This window comes from Oculina patagonica, chromosome 9 (genome assembly GCF_052425735.1).
Source record: "Oculina patagonica isolate OP01 chromosome 9, crgOcupat, whole genome shotgun sequence".
Lineage (NCBI taxonomy): Eukaryota > Metazoa > Cnidaria > Anthozoa > Scleractinia > Oculinidae > Oculina > Oculina patagonica.
Genome location: NC_135766.1, coordinates 14,082,375 through 14,095,308, shown reverse-complemented (window position 1 = coordinate 14,095,308; position 12,934 = coordinate 14,082,375). Strand labels below are relative to the sequence as shown.

Below are 12,934 nucleotides of genomic sequence, written 5' to 3'. Positions count from 1 at the left end.
ACTAATGGGTTTATTAATCGGGCGTGGCCGATTTATAGTTTACCCTTTGGTCGTCCTAGAGCGTAGTCTCCTGGCGCGGCCAAAAAGACGGGGATAGCTTGGGGTTGCTACAAAACCGCTACGGGTGACGCATACCGCAATGGTTTTCATTTTAGTTTTGACAGGAAATCGTTGCAGGCACACTTGGTCGACTTTTGGGTTAATGATTAATCAGGTTGTGTTTTTTTGCTTCGGCGGAAGGACAGAGAAAAAAGCTTAAGGGACAAAGTACAGTATGGGGCCCAGTTCTCGGCCACTTTTGACGTAAACTTGTATTTCTTACCTCAGAAGAACCGCAGGAACTTGAAATTTCTCCCAGAGCTAGCTACATTATTCAGCTTTTTGGTGTAAAGCTATCGACCGGTCAAAAATTAATTTGCCCGAGCAATAATAAAAATAAAAGCTCCATTTGTGGGCCCAGTTCTCGGCCACCTTGGCCCAGTTCTCGGCCACTTTTGACGTAAACTTGTATTTCTTACCTCAGAAGAACCGCAGGAACTTGAAATTTCTCCCAGAGCTAGCTACATTATTCAGCTTTTTGGTGTAAAGCTATCGACCGGTCAAAAATTAATTTGCCCGAGCAATAATAAAAATAAAAGCTCCATTTGTGGGCCCAGTTCTCGGCCACCTTGGCCCAGTTCTCGGCCACTAAAAAGCTTGTGCGTAATTATCTGTAAAAAAATGCTCAATTAATTTTCACAGTCATAAAATCACTCTGTAAACCTATTTATACTATATCGATCCCAAATTATTTTTATGATGCTTTGTTTTACTTTAGAAAAGAAGGATTTTAACGCGCCTAGTTGCCTGCAGGTTCTGGCAAAACCGCATTGTGTGACCCGTGCATTTAGATGGTTTATTTTGCAGTGAAAAGGTCTTGAAAGATTTAGGTGTTGTAGAAATAATAGACAAGACAAGAGTCAGCTCAAAACTTAGAGATAAGATTGAACTTTATTTTTAAAACATTTATTTCTTTCATTCTGGCAGCAGCAGATGAAATTATATTAAAAACCAAGCGCTAAGCTGTGATAGCGAGCAGGGTGGCCGAGAACTGGCAAATACGCAAACGTCGCAAGAAAAAATTTCGAAGTAAATTAAGACCAAAAAATACAACGGTTCAACGAAAAGTTAACTAAAGCAGAAAGCTGAATTATTCTACGTTTCACATGCCAAAAATTAGCTCGTATGGTGGGGGCTTTTGGATAAAATACGAATTTAACTACATCCATGAATTTGGAGCCGTAAACAAACAACTTTTTCGGGAATGCAAATTCACCTACCTCCGCGTAAACTCGACGTGTGAGCTTTCTATATCGAATTGAACGATCAAACTCAAGATACTTAAAGCACATGAATCAGTCTATCGTTTGAAGGAAATACCTTTTTCTTTTGATTCAACTGGAGTGTGAAAAAACGCGTTAAACACAAAGTGGCCGAGAACTGGACCCGGCCGAGAACTGGGCCCCATACTGTACTGATATTCACCATTGTGAAATTGCACTTACTTTGACAAGTTAAAGTTATTTTTGTAAATGAAAAAGGTAACGTCATTGATGTCACGCAGTGTTTTTTTTTTAGCAAACTAGATGGTTTGCTGGTTTCTGACTATGAATGGGGGTGTGATCTTGCGGTATATTTTTTGAGCCTGACTCCGCCGTAAAACTTTTTTTTTATTTAGCAAGAACTGTGTCGATTTTCATTTCTGAACAATTGGTCGTCAAGTCGTTTGTCACAAAGAGTAGAACGTTTGTACAGCATGTTTTGGAATTATTTTAGATTTGGTTAGTAAGACGGTTCTGAAGACCTGAGCAAAACATTGGGAATGTACAGTATTAATAGGAACTTGAATGGAATTTTTCACAAGTTGGATAAAGGTATCAACTGAAAAAAATGGAATTCAAAATGAGAACTTGGATTTTGTTGTAATTAAATTTTATCGCGGATTGGATGCATAATATCACGGCTTTGAAAGTCTTCAAATAATTAGAAAGGTTCCTTTCTTCCTTTTGATCTTATTGTTATTTTCATGTATTGATTATTCGAAAGTGGTTTTCGTTTATACGAAAAAAAAAACGGGTTTTCACTGAATTGCTTGAAGTATTTTTAGACGTGATAATATTGGCTTAATCAAATTACATTGTGCACGAAATATTTGTTATTCTTTTGTCTTGAAACTTTGAGGAAATTGAAATTTTTGTTTGACAGTAGTGTATGAAAGGCATTTTATAGAACTGAATAAAAAATAAGAAACATTGATAAAGGTTATTTCAAAGATTTATTTTGCCTGATTTTGAAGGGTTTCAGGAGTTTTAAAGAGTGCTGGTAAACGGCTGTATGTTGTTTGTGATTACGGATCTTATTTAGTTTCGAACGCTCTAATTTTTGAAAGGTTAAAACAGGTTAAAACCGGGCGGTTTCATGAGTTTTTTGGGTAGAAAGGTACGGTGGTGGTCAAAAAAAAAAATGTTTAGAAAGGAATGACTGTAGTAGCACGTAAGTCGGAGGTTTGCGTGAGTCACGGGGTATAGTATGCGTGAGCTGGATTTCCGGCGTCATAACGGCATGTTTTGTTTACTGAAAGATACACTCGACGTTTGGTTAGCTTAGTCGGCTTGGGAAACTATTTTAAAAATGAATGTTGTAATAGTTAATTAATAGTAATCTAGAATTAACCCACTCTCGATTGGAGTCTGTTCTGGATTCGCGCTACCTTTTCGCCGCGAAGGAATTTTGTAAAATTTCGCTAGTGGAAAGAGGTACTGTAAGAACAGTATCAATAACTCAAAAGGAGGAACTTCTTTGTAGCTCTGAATTAAGACGTATGATAAAATTTTAGAATAAGAAACTTTCGATATATGGTTTTCATATTGTTTTTGTCAATTTCCTTTTGTGGCAGATTTTTTGAGAATCAGCTTTTCTTTCGTATGATGACAGACACAGGACAGAACGAGAGGTGGATGAGAAAGATGCCGAACATGAATAGGCACCGAAAAACGACAAGAACCGTCAAGGACTTATCTTTAGAGGGCGGGGAGTTTTGGCATACTGTATTTCGAGGACTGGACTGGACTAGTAAAACGCGGACTAGTAAAACGCGGACTTGTAAAACGCGGACTAGTAAAACGCGGACTCAGGTAAAACGCGGACTTGTAAAAGGCGGACTAGTAAAAGGCGGACTAGTAAAACGCGGACTTGCAAAACGAGGACTAGTAAACCGCGGACTTGTAAAACGCGGACTTGTAAAACGAGGGCTTGTTAAGCACGGACTTGTAGAACGCGGACTTGTAAAACAAGCGCTTGTAAATCGGATAAAACTAAACGGTTTAGCGAGCGAAACAATTTGTGTTTGAAGCTCTTGTGTGTTTCTTCGACGGCATATTTCTAGCTTTTTTGAGCACTCTATGGTCTGTTTTAGCGTGGAGATGTTTTTGCAGTATAGCACATGTTCGTTCTGCAAACCCCTACTAAAACAACGGGATTGATGCTATGAGTTGTGTGCATATGTTTCTTTCTTTCCACTACTTGACGTCTGTTGAGTGCAGTCGTTTGTATTGCTCGCACGAGGTAGAACGGGGCCCGTCCAGAAATCAACAGTCAATCGTAAATAAAGGTGACGGGCCTACACGACTCCTACGTTCGTGACATTAGAACATTTGCCGTTATATGTTCAAATTCGGTCTTTCGACCTTGTTTGCTTCTGACTTCTTTCTGAGGTTACTGTTTTTTGAGACATTATGTATTGAAGAGAGCCGTAAGATGATTGTGGCCAAGGAATTCGAAGTGTCTAGAGGCGTTTTACAAGTCCGCGTTTTACTAGTCCGCGTTTTACTAGTCCAGTCCAGTCTACAAGTTAAAGACACATCAAGACCACCCCACTGTGAATTGCCATAGCACAGACAAAATTATAGTCAATATCTTATGTGTTTTTAATAGAATTACATAAGAACCAAGGCATGTCTTGTCTTGCCTTACATTGACATGCAATAATTTGGAAATACTAAGCTCGTAACAGTTTAAGACAGAATCCATCAGGAATGTGAGTAACATTAATTTTAGTACGCAAAAATTGAGCACCAGAATAATTTAAATCCTTGTGTTCTTTCATACCTTGTTAAAGGCTTGACATGTGATAACACTAACATAACACCAACAACAGTTCTTTATCAGTGGGGTTTGAAGAAAAAAATGGAAACATCATCACACAGTTGACCCCCATGCAAAAACACTCCAGGATGTCACGGGACTGTTTGGTGTCCGTCTGCCAATTTCTAACTTCAAACTCCAATGTTAAATTCACATTAAATTTTCAATATTTCTTAGTTGTCTAAATTTTACTAATTCTTTTAAAAAAACTATCACCTGCCAAACATCCCCAAAAATCACTCAAAAAATTACAAAATACCGCAATACATAGATACATGGGATGAGTGAAGTTTCCTTGGATTCCTTGAAACACCAACAAGATATTTCCGTTTAAGGTGGCTGATAATGGGTTTCAGTATTTCCCAGTCCTTATACTTTAGTTCAGGACTAAAAGCCTTCATCAATTGCTATTACAGTAATGGTATGAAACAAATGTTCAATCATTCATCAACAAGTTGTGATCATTTTCTTGACAATAGTAGTTCCCCGGTAAACAGTTGTAGTACTGTCCCATCAAAGTGCAATGCCTGGAAAATACCGAAAAGCACACGACCTTCAGGTGAAACCGCACCTTACAGTATTACCAATACACTGCACTTTGCTAAGTCTTAAAACTTTACATTGTCTAGTCGTCTACTTCAATCGTTTATTTGTATTGTGTGAGATACATTTATAAATTGAAACCATCATGTCATTAAGTAATAATGCAATCTCGACAACGTTCTAGATATTATATTATGCACACTAATACAGCTCATGCAAGCCCTGTGACTTACGCAAACACAGTCGGACTGAGTGCTACTTAAGTAACTGCTTCGTGGTTTCTGCTGTACTGAACCCTGCCTTTCAAGGCAAAGCGCCCGATTTTAAGCTTCTCAAGCTTCTCAATGTTCTTGTTTAAAATGCGAAATTCAAGAGTGGGTTGAATTGATGGCGCGAGGGGTGTAGGGGTGGGAAGGGGGAACTTGTCACTTACTTTCTATATCCACTACCTGCACTACACATTACAGCTGTAACATGGGACGGAGCTTTTACCAGGACTGTGGGCAGTAGTCTTATAGCAACCCTACGCCCCCCCCCCTCCCCCTCGATTAACTACTTCCGTATCCTTGAACGTGTCTTTTCGTGTAGAAAATACGATGACGAGGGTGAGGCATTTAATATACTTCAGCGCATGTTTCTCGTTCATTTTAAGCAAGATGTCCTCCGAGCGTCATCTCCCGCTGAGACACTTGTTCTTTATTTTCTTCACGGTCGTTCTCGTTGCGCATGCTGAAGCCGGTCAAGGTAAATTTAATGAAGTTTGTGTTTCACGACTTAGGTTTATTTTAAGTGTCAGTTAACTTTAAAACGGAACGACAGACCACGCAAATGAGGCAAACTGGAGCCTGACAAATTGAGTTCTTCGAAAACCGTAGCATATTCTATTGTTTGAACATCTGTGAAGTAATCGGTTTTTTTTTCCTAGCGCTGAGTTTCAAGGCCGGAAAATACAACATAACCACCACTCCACCAGGCCTGTTTGCTTGTAAGAAGATCACTTTTGATGTGCCGTTCTACGGAGGAAAGCAAGTAAAGGTCCTTGCCTCAGTTGGTCACGCAGTAAGGAGTCCAACTCATCGTTATGGCGCCGCTATCTGGGTTGAGTCAGTGTCTACAGGTGGATTTACCGTCTGTGTCCTTGAGTTTGGCGACGGATCCAATGGCACAGCAGAGGTAAACTGGGTCGCTTTGCAATCTCCTCCTGCAAAATCCCAGCTTGGAACTGCTTCTTTAAAAGCTTGGACTACTGGAACAAAATGCCACAAGATTGATTTTCAAAAGGTTAGATTTACTTTTCTCACTTCCCTAGCTTACTTTATTGTTTTTTCCTTCACTCTTCTATTCCATTATTCTTTTTTTTTCTTCACTCCTCTATTCCTCTATTCCATTATTCTATTTTCCTTCACTCCTCTATCCTCTATTCCATTATTCTATTTTCCTTCACTCCTCTATCCTCCATTCCATTATTCTATTTTCCTTCACTCCTCTATCCTCTATTCCATTATTCTATTTTCCTTCACTCCTCTATTCCTCTATTCCATTATTCTATTTTCCTTCACTCCTCTATTCTCTATTCCATTATTCTATTTTCCTTCACTCCTCTATCCTCTATTCCATTATTCTATTTTCCTTCACTCCTCTATCCTCTATTCCATTATTCTATTTTTCCTTCATCCCTCTATTCCTTTATTCTCATTTTCCTTCACTCCTCTATTTCATTATTCTTTTTTCCTTCATCTCTCTATTCCTTTATTATTTTCCTTCACTCCTCAATTTCATTATTCTTTTTTTTCCCTGCTCTATTCCTCTATTCCTTTATTCTATTTTCCTTCACTCCTCTATTCCTCTATTCCATTATTCTATTTTTCCTTCATCCCTCTATTTCTTTATTCTTATTTTCCTTCACTCCTCTATTTCATTATTCTTTTTTCCTTCATCTCTAATCCGTGGCACTTTCCGCCATTTCGTTTTTCGCTTGGTTAGTTTGGTTCGTAAAACTGAATGTCTCTTTATTTTATATTTTCCGTTCTCGATAGTGCGATAAGTTTTTAATAATGTTATTCTGTGCTTTATCCATTTTTCTTTTTTCTTTTTATTAAACTATGATATTCTTTTTTCTGGTTTCGCTTTTTCCTTTTCTTTATTCCTTTTTCAATTTTCAATTAATCTTTTTTCGTTTTTCTTTATTCCTTTTTCCTTTATTCCTTTTTTCGTTTTACCTTTTTCCTTTTTACTATTTTTTTCCCTTTTTCTATCGCTGATTCAGAAGGCATTATTCTCAAACCCTTGTAAATGTTGTCGAGCAGCGTGACACGTGTTCCAACCTCCTCTTCCACCATTCGTGTAACTTGCTCGACCGATGCTGTTTCATTTACTGAAAGTGAGGTTTATCTGATAGATGGGTGAAGGTTTACCATTCACAACTTCGGAGATGGTAATATTCTTGCGCCATTTCGAGTTTGCCCATGTTCCCTGCTTGACTTGAAAGTAAATGCCGGTCCCGAGGGAAGCGACTGTTTCTTACTGCAGCTGGTGTCTCTCTTTTCGCAGCTTGTGCCGGCGACCAAGTAAGATGATTGGTACGAAAAACGATTTACAAAGGGCACGGGTAACTTCGTATATAACAAAGAATAATATTTCCGCAACACTGAAAACCATTGTGTCTGGATCGGGCATTGCCACACGGACATTACCGATTAGATAGATCGCTTCGGCCTGCAGGCTAAACACCTTGGACAACACAGTAATCATGCTATTATTGAGCTTTACTTTAAGAACTTTTACTCCGCTTTGGACTTTCACAAAGTTCTTCATGTTAGAGTTTGATCATGAAGACCACTAGGCACCAAATAAAGCTCACAAGGAAATGGCGAAAGATGGCGCGAAATTTGCGAGCAAAGGTTACTGGGTATGCGATTGAGAGAAAAGAAAAAATGGAAGAAAGAAAAAGGAAAAAGGTAAAACTAAAAATTAATACAGAAAAAGAATATAGAAAAACGAAAAAAAGAAAAAGGAATAGAGAAAAAAGAAAAAGGGAAAAAGGAAAAACAAAAACAAATAATATTGATAAAGGGAAAATAGAAATTTGAACAAAGAAAAGGATAAAAGGATAAAGGATTAGACGGTACCAGAAAAAGAAATATGAAAAACGGAGAAAGCACAGGATAACATTATCAAAAATTAATCCAACTATCGAAAACGGAAAATATAAAATAAAGAGATATTCAGTTTTACCAACCAAATGAATTAAACGAAAAACGAAATGGCGGAAAGTGCCACGGATTTATTATGCTTATCGTGCGCTTTTTAGTCACGTTGTTTTAACGTTGAAAGTTTTCAGACATACGTGCAGTGCATTTAATGGACTTTGGAAGAATTGAGTGGAATTCTAACCATTGGCAAGCATAATTGTAGCAAAATCCGTTCTATGCCTCGTTTTCATGTTGAACCGGATCGCACTTTTAGCACCCATTAATGTTTGGCGAACAGAAAGCTTCTTTTGCAATTATTTGCAAGTCCAACCACAAAATGACTGGACTATTTCCTCCTTAATGAAGATTAACTTTTCAACAATGACACGAGCATGGGACAAAGAAATATTCGGAGTCTACGACGGGAATGGAACCTATGGCCTCCCAGATACTTGTTGAGCGCTCTAACCAACTGAGCTATGAGAGACTCGTGGTGAGCTGGGCCATTTACTAGGTTGACATGAGACACGCATCCTGCATACTGCTAGGATCAGCAATGTCGAAATCATCATGTGTGTAGTAAATGATAAAGATTTTAAGCTCGGTGATAAATAATGAAGATTAATTTTTCAACAATGACGCGAGCATGGCACAAAGAAAAATTCTGAGTCCTCGACGGGAATCGAACCCATGGCCTTCCAGATACCTAGCAGTATGCAGGACGCGTTTCACATATCAACCCAATGGTTGGTCCAGCTCACCTCGAGTCTCTCGTAGCTCAGTTGGTTAAAGCGCCCAACCGGTATTTCTTCCTTTTTTGTTATTTATTAATTTATCAAGCTGTTTTTTACTTCTTCGTTTCTTTGTTTTTGTCCAGAATTGTTCCATCATTTTCAGCGTTTTACTTGCGTTTGCTTAATATAATAATACTGACGCAGGAACATTATATGAATTTTCAGTCTTTCAAGAATCCACCAAGGTTATTTGTAACTGCCACTCACCAAACTTTGATGAGACCACAAGACGCAATGGCCGTGTGGGTCGAGGAATTGAACAAAAACAGTTTTAAAGTTTGTCTCAGAGAAACCAAGATTCTGGATGGAAGACATGAAAAAATCAAAATAGTGAGTGACTTAAAATTTAGAAAGGTAGTTGCTTAATTAAAGCTTATGTCCCTTTTAATACCCTTTTAATACCCAATGTTTCCTTACATTTCAACACCCCATAAAAAAGTTTGGAAAACTATTAACATTTGAAAGTCATTAAGTCACCTTTATTTCCTGGCTTCTTCGTTGTTGTCCAGTATTCCTGTTAAATAAAATGTTAACTTGATACCAGATATCGATAACGTCTGGGATTAAAATATTCTTTTACTTTAATTTTCGAAAAAAATTTAATTGAAAAAAAATGTAATTGAGCTTAATTGAAGCTTACGTCCCCTTTAAATACATGGTGTTTTCCCTACATTCAATCCCCCAATCAAGGAAGGAAAACTATCAGCACTTGAAAGTTAACGCTAGTTGCTGACTCTTTAAGACACCTTTTTCTGTTATAACAACATTTGTCGTTGTTGTCCAGTATTCCTTTTAATTAAAACATCAACTTGATAACACATGCAGGTGACGTCTGGGACTAACATATTGCTTTGCTTTTTATCGCAGAACTGGATGGCATTTACTAATCTAACCCTTGACAACTTTACCTTGACTGACAGCCTCGTTTTCTCAAACACAAGCTCACTGTCCAATCAAAACAATCACGCCTTATGCCAAGTGAGTCCATTTAAAAAAAATATATTTAAAAACTAAACATTTTTTAATACAACTATAATAAAATGGACTTAAAAGGTAAGAATTAAAAGACAGTTAACATGAAGCATTTTTAAGCTGTTTTATGTGAAATCGAAAACGAATATATTAAAATGAGAAGCACAGACAAGTATAAAGATTGTCTGCTATTTTACGGAGTTGCATTCTTAAACATCCATTTGACATTTTGCTTATTTAAAATCATGGAGCACAGACAGCTAATGTGTGAAAATAAAAGTAACAGTGACAGTTACGCTAATAGTGAGAGCGGAAGCGATAGTGACAGTGATAGTAAAAGTGTTTTATTTGGTTTTGATTTTTTGGGGGCGTTTGATTAATATTGTTTCTTTACAGCAAGCATTTTAACAGCCTTTAAATTTTACATTTCAGACAATAAACTTCAGGGACGAGTTTTATGCTCCTCCTGTGGTGCTAGTGACGCCAAAACATAGTCATATCAACAACTATTCACATTTGTCCCAGTGTAATGCTGTTACAGCATGGGTGGAGGTAAGCAGTACACACAACGTCAACATAAGAACAAAACTAAATAAACTAAACTAAATAATATCTTTAATCCATTAATTGCATTACCAGAATAAACATTTTATAGTTATTATCAAGTTATAGTTAGATGAAAAATTTATTGTTTATTAAATTACGGACGAATAGTACAAGCTGTTAGGTAGGAGGGGAGCATAAATGTTTGTTCTGGGATAAAAAAAAAATTGGTAGCTGTTGCTTTTTTTTTTACTTCGTGAAAAAGAATGAAGTCTGAGAGGGGCGTATCCAAGAAGCAGTTTGAGGACGTCATTATGGGTCGAATGAAAACCATCTTGCCTCACAGAGAAAGCTCCAAGTTAGCAATTGATTGTTGTGTTCAAGGTGTCATATACGGCGAAAACAGAACAGTCACCTCTTCCATAACAAATCAGAGCATTTTGAAAATATTCCAATACATCACCTTGAAGTACTAACTTGCCTATTTTTCTATTCAGCACACATCCGCAAAAGATACAAAGGTGTGCGTGAGAAACTATACCCACAACACCAACAATAAGGATATCATTACAGTTGATTACATGGTGATTGGAGGTAAGAAATTTTTTTCGTGAGAGTCGAACTCTAATAGTGCGAGGTTGGGAAGTCAGCAACTAAGTTTTTCTGCTGAGTTTATGTATGCACATGTTTTAATGAAATGTGCATTTAAATCTCTTGAAATCACATTTCTGCTCTATGCAGTTAGAAATAAAGCCTTTCCCAAATATGATTCTCTCTTCTTGCTGCATACATTAAACTTAAGCTTTATTGTTTATTTCTGGCAGTGGCCACTCATATTTTTTATGCTCTTAAATTTGGTTATTGAACACAATTTAGCTCTGATCTCAGATTTTCTCTTATCTTACGATATGCGTGTTTTCGTGCCAGACCGGGATCCTTGCCTGGACGTGACGTGCCGTTATCACGGTCTGTGCAAGGCTTTTGGTCCTCATGATGCTCGCTGCGTGTGCGTGGACAGTTGTCCATCCTACCACGAACCCGTCTGTTCATCAAATGGCACAACATACGACAATGAGTGTTTGTATAAACAGGAAATGTGTCTTCTTCAACTGAATTTCACTGTACAACACCCTGGTAGCTGTGAAGGTAAGGAGTACTTTAAAATATTTGCCGCTGTCCTATTTTTAAGTAAATTGTTCTCTGACTCTACCCTCCCAGCAAAAGAGGAAAGCAGAGGAAAACAAGACCAACTTTTCGTTATTCTTTTCGCCGAGACTGTTTCAAAATATTTAGACAGCTAAATTACAAGCTTTCTATGAAAGGAATGCTTTTCCGGTTTCAGTTACGAAAATTAGACGTTCATCAGCTCAGAAAATGCATTTACTCATTACAATTTTTGATGAATTGGGGACTTCTTCAAAAGGAGGTTGCAAAGAAGACAGACCTTACAGTTATTTGAATTATTACCAATCACGACTAAAAAAATATGTTTCACTCCTGTTCTTTCATAAGGATTTCCTTTCCAGCGAGGTCGCCGTCACATGCCACATATTCCATCGCTGGGGTACTCTCATTGTGAAGTGATTCGTTTCAAGCCTTACGTGTTCTATCCCGACAAAACCATTGAAGTGCAGATCACTGTCAACCATATCGACACCAGCAACAAGTCATATGTTCATGATGCCGCTGTGTCGTGGGTTGAAAATGTCAGTTACGATCAATTCACTGCGTGTGTGATGGCGGCAGGCTATAACGAGCGAACAGGCCTGACGAGCGAAAGTCGCGTGCTAACGTGACAGTTGATTGGATGGCGTACCAAGGAGCTCCAGTGGGTGGTGTTGCTGGCGATGTACGAATATCACAATGGTGGACTGGAACGACTTGTGAAAGTGTGAATTTTCCACCAGTAAGCGATTGTTTTGTATTTAATATTAGTATAATTTCAGAGGTGATTATAAGAATTGAAGGATTCTGATTGGTCGAGAAGCTCGGCTTATGAGGCTATAATCACCCCGCGCGAGGTGATTATAGCTTTGAAGGCTCGGTTACTTAGCCACGCCATCTTTGACATCCAGGGAAGTAAACATGGCCGCTTTTGCTGAATGAAAATTTCTTTGATTTGAAAGAAACCGATCCAAGTCCTGGATATTTTAAACATTGGGAATTTTTCAAATTAACTACCAAGGCTTTTGGACCGAAAATATTTACAAGAGATGGTTCTCAAGGCATTAGAAATGATCGTAAACACGGCGGTTTTGGCGATCGATGAGAAACTCAGTCAGTCTTCTCACCGGAGCTACTTATTTTTAGAGGATTCGCACATTCGCTTAGAAGTCATCCACAATCATGCAAAGGTACCGGAAATCTATAAATAAATTCTGATTGCAATCGATGATTTAAACTGGTTTACACCGTATGGAAGCGAACACTTGTGTTTGCTGTTTTCTTGTTTGCTATCGTTATTTTTTTTTTAAGTTCTTGATGATCACCTCTAAAAATTATACTAAAACAATTATTTGCCTCAGGCTCAGTGATTATTGTTGAATAATAATCTAACCGTTGAATAATAATCAATAATAATCGGTTAGTGTCGACCAGGGATGGTGCGCCTTATACGGGTTGAGAGTTGTTGCAGCGATGCGGCTGGAGCAGCGTCTACTGCCTAGATATAGGCCTAGGTCACAACATCTCTGCTTAGGATAGATATGC

The 12,934-nt window shown here is 38.0% G+C and overlaps 1 pseudogene across 1 annotated transcript in view; it reads left to right on the top strand.

Moving 5' to 3' along the window:
- Window positions 1-5,983: 5,983 nt before the first annotated feature.
- Window positions 5,984-12,934, top strand: part of LOC144666227 (uncharacterized) — a 121,709-nt pseudogene continuing 114,758 nt past the window's right edge. Inside the window, exons 1-7 of the transcript XR_013573145.1 lie at window positions 5,984-6,006; window positions 8,876-9,040; window positions 9,578-9,688; window positions 10,115-10,234; window positions 10,723-10,819; window positions 11,153-11,371; window positions 11,738-12,131. The product of XR_013573145.1 is annotated as an uncharacterized LOC144666227 (transcript). The remainder of the gene's footprint in view (window positions 6,007-8,875; window positions 9,041-9,577; window positions 9,689-10,114; window positions 10,235-10,722; window positions 10,820-11,152; window positions 11,372-11,737; window positions 12,132-12,934) is intronic.